At 37.5% G+C, this 7298-nt stretch overlaps 1 long non-coding RNA gene across 5 annotated transcripts in view; it reads left to right on the plus strand.

The window, feature by feature from the left end:
* The window catches only part of LOC119363462, a 6134-nt gene extending 1707 nt beyond the window's left edge, over window positions 1-4427 (plus strand). For 3 of the 5 annotated variants that reach the window (XR_005173987.1, XR_005173988.1, XR_005173990.1), the window contains 4 exons: window positions 77-250; window positions 324-400; window positions 1717-1783; window positions 4019-4427. This is a non-coding gene — a long non-coding RNA (uncharacterized LOC119363462). Of the gene's footprint in view, window positions 1-76; window positions 251-323; window positions 401-1716; window positions 1784-3134; window positions 3315-4018 lie in introns of all 5 variants that reach the window. The other 2 variants (XR_005173991.1, XR_005173989.1) reach the window with 2 other exon arrangements.
* Window positions 4428-7298: the final 2871 nt, after the last annotated feature.

Genomic DNA, 7298 nt, shown 5'->3' on the forward strand with positions numbered 1-7298 from the left:
GTGAAGATTGATGATTTGCAATAATCAGTAGAATTCGTCATGTTGCTTTATTTGTTCTGTTTCACTGTGAAAACAGAGTCGGTGTGCAACAATGCAAATCAGATTCATCATCTACAAGAGTCGGTGTGCAACAATGCAAATCAGATTCATCATCTACAAGAGTCGGTGTCCAACCATGTCCTCCTATAGAGCTCATGTTCCTATGCTTGCGTAGAAGATTATGATATGGAAGTACTCTTGACTTTCCATGGTAGTTTATTTTTTGCCCAGTTTGCTTTGTTCAATTGCATATACTGTAACTAAGAACGAGGCAGCATATGCAGATTTTGGTACTGGATTATTGGTCACACATATGAGAGTTGTGAACCGGGGACGATCATGTATTTCATAAGCGAGCAAGGTAAATTATTTTTTATCCATTTGAAGAAACAGAGCTCTACCCGTTGCATTATATTTGCATGCCTAGAGGCAATACTTTCTTTTCTTTGTCACGGCCCTTTCCATCCACCGTACTGTAGAATGCCTGCATACAGAGGCAATTAAAGTGGTAGATTTTGGCCAGTTCTGAACGGCAATGCACCATAGTATTTCTAACGTTCTATTCATGTCATTCTGTACCGTTCTGAACTCATATTTTGTTGCTCCTAGAAGATAATAAAGTGTCCATATCGTTAATCATATAAATGGTATTTCAGGCACAAGCAGAGTTCTGCATGAGAAATATCAAATATCCATTTATTATAGGAAATGTTACCTTTTCTAACATAGCATATAATTATAGAATTGACATAAGATTGTTATGCTTTTGCTTAAGGTTTTTCCGTACCTATGGTATACATATTGTTTTCTGCTTAATGATATTCCATATCAATACTAGCACAATACCTCAAGTAATACATTGATGTCATATACCTGGATGCATGGTTTTGTCATTATTTTACCGTCAACTTCAATTGATAGCTACGAGAAATATTTCATCACGGAGTCGCTTGGTTCTTCTGCTGACAAAGACTTCTACATGAAAGACCAAGAAGAACATGTTTCTAGAGATATCTTGATATCTTTGCATTTTCTCTACCAACTGTCAGTTTAGATACTTCATTTACCCGCAAAAAAAGTTTAGATACTTCATTAAGTAGAATTCTTAATTAGTAATCTCTATGTTTTAAAGGCGTCCCTAAGGCGACGCCTAGGCGACGCCTAGGCGTCGAAGCGCTCCCCCTCCGCTTTGGAAAATCGACCGCTTTGGGCGCCTAGGCGTCCAAAGCGCCCGCCTAGGCGTCGCCTAGGCGCCAAAGCGCCCCCCCTCCCTAAGGCGGTAAGGCGTCGCCTTAAAAACATAGAGTAATCTATTTATTCGTTTCGACTGACCGCACAACAGATATAGGAATAACAAACAAAAATATTGTAACGCTACCATGCTATTTAGCACTATATGTTTCAATAGATATCCATTCAGTACATTGTTATTTGATTTTTCCAGTTAGATAAATCTTTTGAGATGTTACATAGATTTTAATAATTACAGTCTTTAGCAAAAAAAAATTGAATGATGTTTGTTTTAATGTGTAGCACAACTGATCATGAGGAAGTTGGCAGCTTTGACTTCTTTATATAATCGCCTCTACCAACTGTCGCCTTTTGTTTTCAAGCACTATATGATATTTGTTAGTTTTCTACATTTTTAATAGCTTATTTTTCCGCTGCAACGCGCAGGGTTCTGGGTACCTGCATGATTAAGGAAGAAATTGGTTATTACTAAATGTACTATTGCATATCAAAGGTGAGCTCATCCTGTTTTCTTTCTTCAATCTCTGTCGAAGATTTATCTCCATTTTCCTTGCATTTGTCATGCTAATTCTTTGTGTAGATGTGCTAGCTAGCTTACAATTCGTATCATCATTTTTGTCGTTGAGTAGAACTCAACTGGGGATTTGCTCTTTGCATCTGAACTGTGTGTCCTATGATGTGCTTTACTCTATTGAGTTATTGCCCTGAATTAATGAAAGGACATCTGGAGATAAAATTATTGATTGGTAGGCCCTCGGTTTATTTAACTATTCTATATTTTTAGAGACTGCAATCCAAATCATATGTTATTTCTTCTTTGGGATGAAATAGATCATACGTGTGGCATCGACCAAAACCATAGTCTGATCTTACAAGGCCTTATTGATTGTTGATTCTACTTTCATGGTCTGGTCTATCCGAGGTGCAACCAAGATCAGGCAAGAGGACAATGTCTAGGTTGTTTCGATAGAATATCCTACTGACTGAAGCTCAAAGCCTGAAGTCCCTAGCCCAGTGTTAAAAAGTTCAGTCAATCCGTAGCTATAGCTGGAATCACATAGAGCAGTGGCTACTCCGGAAACTCTTGTTCTGATCACTTCCAGGTAATTGGTTAGGATTCATATGGTCTCTTCCAAGCTATGACGGATGGTATACTGCATACTGATGAGGATAGATGATTTATTTTGACGTACTATTTTAGATAGTGATACTGAACTGTTATTCTACGGATAGGTTTTTTTTTTGCATTTTTCCTCTGCTAGGATATATATTAATGGATAAACAGTGTGTACATGTTAACCTTTTGTCCGCGATGGCCGTATTAGCATGCCTAGCTACCAAGTATAAATAGCATGTGCGTCACTCAGAAATAGAGCATCCCGGTGGAATATGGATGGTGTAAGAATTTGGAAATTTCTCTCATTTTTGATTGAATCTCTCAGAAAAATAAATGCTGATGTGTGCTGATACATTGCTAAACATATATGATATGAACTCACTTCTCTTTATTGATTGTTGGTTTACTTTCTTGCCCTGCAATGGCTCTCCTTGGAATGTTGTTCCATGCTTAAATGCGCACAATCCAGAAAGTGCGTGTATCCAGAAATCAAACATCTCTTGTGTGTTATCTTCTCATAAAATTTGTGTTGTCCCAATAAGAATAAGGGAGGTGGGGGGCCGGCCGTCTCTGTGCCTCCTCGACGCCGAGATGCGGCTGCCCCGTGCTCTCTCTCTCTCTCTCTCGGAAACGAGGCAGCCACCTAGAAACCATTGTTTTTCCAGCAACTATGTGGTTCATATGTTGATATGATTGTTCATATGTTGATATGATTGTTTGCTGGTAGGAGAACCAGGAGGGAGTGCAATATCCTTATTAGTTGTACTCAGGGATGCAAAATCTTCACCTGATGATTCCACCCCTTTTTACATGACACTAGCTGCTGCACAGTCAAAAGTGTCTCGCAGATGCTCTTTATGACACCAACTGACAGATTAATGAGTGCACTCATAGAGAACATAACAAGGTATTTTAGGAAGTGCTTGGACCAGGTTCAAATTTTTGATAGTCCTCGGCACGCTTTTTTACAGTGTTGGTTTCAAGTTTTTTTCGGCACAGCTAGACTTTCTGAAATAATGCCTTGAACTACACATGTTCTATACAAAGCTTGTTTAGTTCTCTAAAAGCTGCACATGTCACATACAGTTTGCGAGAACATGTGCAGATTTGTGAGAACTAAAAAAACTTTTTCCAGAACATATCCATTGATAGTAAGATTGTTTGTCATAATGAAAGGAGACAATGCGTTTGATATAGCTTGTCATGAGATAATGAAACAATAGTGTTTATTTGGTCACCAGCAAGATGATGATGTGAAGAATGACTATTTGCGTCTTTCAGAGTTTCTACCATCAAATAGTTTCCCATAACAGAATATTTGCTAATATTGGTAGCTAACAATTGAGATACTTATGCTTGTTGATGCCTTCCCTTTTTGTAGTAACATCCATGTGTCCAGCATATGTAGAATATTAGAATTTTATTGGCTGTTTATTGTAGTTTGTTCTCAGGGTTTGGAAAATTCTTTAGCTATATTCCTTGTCTCAAGCGAGCATGAGCAATATCTTCTTTATGCCGCATGCCGCCAAGTTTCTCTATTTTAAATGGTTGTGTCTTTCCGCTTCTAAAAAGGGATATATATTTTGTTAATCTGACTATAATTTGTGGTAGGTACATATTGAAGGATGTTCTGAGGCTAGCACCTGGTTTAGAAGTTTTGCAATTCACAGCAATACCTCATAATTTTGATTTGATGTCCAGAATGTCAATTGAAGAATGAGCCTACAAACTACATTGTAGTTTGTAATATATCCTTATATATGGTGCTTGTGTTTTTTTTTCAATTATAAGTTTACATTTATGGGTATTACAAAGTCCCCCTTTCTTTTTCCACAAGGGGCAGTAGCTGTGCCATTCGATTCGAAGGACAAAGAGTTGATCACAACGGGGTAGCATTCAGGATATATACACAAGAGTATAGAACCAAATTATATGATGTAATTGACCACTATTTCTATTAACTTTTCTTGTACACAATGTTACAAGTTCATGTATTAGATACATTTTATTGTTTACTCTCTTTTTTAATGCAAGTTTACAGCTACTCGGAGTTCCTAATTGCAGATTCAATTATCTTGACCCACCAATGATCTAATTTGTGGCATTATTACCTTAAGAAAATATTTGCATTTAATTTCCTTTATATATAGGGGTATAAGTTCTTATCAAATGTACTCAAATATACGGTTATTGAAAAAATGCTAATATTTTCCACATGAACATGGTTTTAAACAGGTCTTTGCGCCATTTGGCGCAATTGGTCATTTAGTACAACCAAAAGAGAAGAAGCTAGTCTAATCAAAGCTACAAAAGAACGAAGGCCAAAACTAAGCTATGCTGCCAAAGAGGGGGAAAACTAAACTAAGCTAGCTAACAAGGAAAATCAAACACAATAAGGCTGTTCTGTGATTTCCCTTGTCACATGCTAATCCACGGGGGAGTTTCTCAACGGCATTTGGCACTTCGGGGACTGAGCTGGGCTCCATGGTTGTCGTATAGACGAGAACAAAGTACTTGCATAAAAAGACATTATGGCCTTGTTTGTTTCAGTTTTGATCTGGTTCGAATCACCTAGAAATTCAATTTAGTGGCAAAGCTGATTCGCAGTCATATAAGATCATGTTTGTTTCAGCTTTGATTGAATTCGAATCACCTATAGATCGCTTTAGTGGTAAAGCTGAGTCACATAATCAGCTTGGCAACCAAAGTACAATTTAAGGTGCTTCAACAAAATCACAAAAAATGACCCAAATCTAAATTCAGCTTCACTGTCAAAGCTGATTTGAAATAGATGTTTGTTTTAGATTTAAGATTCAATTTCACTCACAAAGCTAGCTTCATTGATAGAGTTGATTCGAAATAATTATTTGTTTCAGATTGCAGATTCAGCTTCACTGACAAAGTTGAATCTGATTACTGAAGCTCAAACCAACAGAGCCATAGTCCTCAATGGCCGGCAGTCGGGTTGGGTTTGACCAGGTAGAGCTCTATGAAACCCATGCCTGAATACAAAATGGGCAAAGGACCAGACCCACAACCCTACCCATGGGTCTTGAGTCAGACCCATGCCCAAACCCATCAGACAACCCGACCCATTAGGGCACCCATCGGGTTTGAAATAAATATTTATTTTTACTGTCACATGACACAGATGACTGCCCTGCTTGAGGAACGAATCCTGCTCAAACCCACAAGTTTCTGTCCTTGCAAGTTACAAATAAACAAGCGGCCAACAGATGCCTTTTATAGACTCCGCGACGTCTCTATTCCCATGGCCAACCGAGGTGGTACTAAACTTTACCAGGTGCCTGAACCGGCGATGTGTGTTGTATGGGCCGAACATTATCGGGCCTTCATTCTTGAAATGTGAAAGAACCAAAGGCTTAGAGATAAATAGTAATATAGTTGTGCGTTGTTGGGCTTCCTACATTTTTGCCTTGTGGCCTTTAAAGACCTGTACATTACGTACATGACTGGGTCATTTGTTTATGAGGTTTGGGGCTCTATTTTTATCTTTACCTCTTTACCTACTACTAGTAGCCTTGCACGTGCACGCACGTCTCTACAAGACACATCTTATGACTCAGATGAGAAAGTACATGCTATAGACATATAGTGTGTCACTCTTAGTTTGGTTTATCTGTGACCATGGGCGCCCCTAGCAGCAAGGAAAACACCGCATTCGATTTCCATTACTGAACGAACAAAATAAGTTCATTCGGTTTTTGAACAACTTTTCTCATAGCTCCTCTGCACCTAGCAAATTTATTTGACCTAAAATGCAATACAGACACATGAAACCTCATTCAATCTATTCAGAAATATCAATTTACAATTTATTTTCAAATAAATTGTGCCTCAGCTCATGTGAAAAGTGAAATATATATAGAAATATAACTTCAAAGATTATAGTGATAATATAAAAAGTACACCAGACAACTTTTTAAAATACATAATTATACACAGGTAAAATAATATCATTCCTTTTGGGAAGGTGCCCTTCATGCCCTCCTTCCACCCCGACTTCACATCGGTCGTCGGGATCTCCTCCATCGGGATCATCTGTATGCAGTCGCCATGAGCAAGTAGCAATCAGTGTTTATCACAGCACACAAAATCAGTTTATTGTTATACTGAAGACATGCACCAAAACTGACACTTAATAATTCAGAATGAATGTGCAGGATATCAATAATACAACTGAATCGTCACACCGAACCAAAAAGAAAATTGCATTTCCTAGGTTTAATCTGGACCAGTTAACACATGCTCGAATAATCAAGAATGTACTGCCTCTGTAACCAGCAAATAATAAATCATCACATCTGTACAAGGGAAAGGACACTCCCTACTGAATTCGCCACCGTCCACCTCATCAAGATGTTAAGTGTGTGCGGGTGTACAGTCTTGTGACGCCCGGATAATTAGGCTACAATAATCCCGCGCTAACGATGCCACGTCACCTCGGTTACTGTTGATAAACTCGAGTTAGTTCAAAAACGATTCAAATTAAAATTTAAAATATAGGCAAACAATAAAATTTTCAAATATCAAAACTAAAATGTTTGGGTTGTGTCAAATAAATCGTAAGTAATTATGGTGGAGAAACCAAACTTTGATAAAATGTTTAAAGGCTCTAAAATGATTAAAACAGTAGTGAAAACAATTAAACAAATGCCCAGTGAGTTTATAAAATGCTAAAACTATTTTATTATGGGTTAAGAATTAATCTTACAGTAGTTTGATGATAAATACAAATTTGGGCACTAGTGGTAATTTTTATAAAACTAAAAGTAAAAGAAACTAGAAATAAAATAAAAAAAGAAAATAAATAAAAAGAAAAGGTCTAAACAAAAACAAAACAACAAAGAAAGAAAAGGAAGAAAGACCC

The sequence above is a fragment of the Triticum dicoccoides genome, chromosome 2B, assembly GCF_002162155.2.
Source record: "Triticum dicoccoides isolate Atlit2015 ecotype Zavitan chromosome 2B, WEW_v2.0, whole genome shotgun sequence".
Classification (NCBI taxonomy): Eukaryota; Viridiplantae; Streptophyta; class Magnoliopsida; order Poales; family Poaceae; genus Triticum; species Triticum dicoccoides.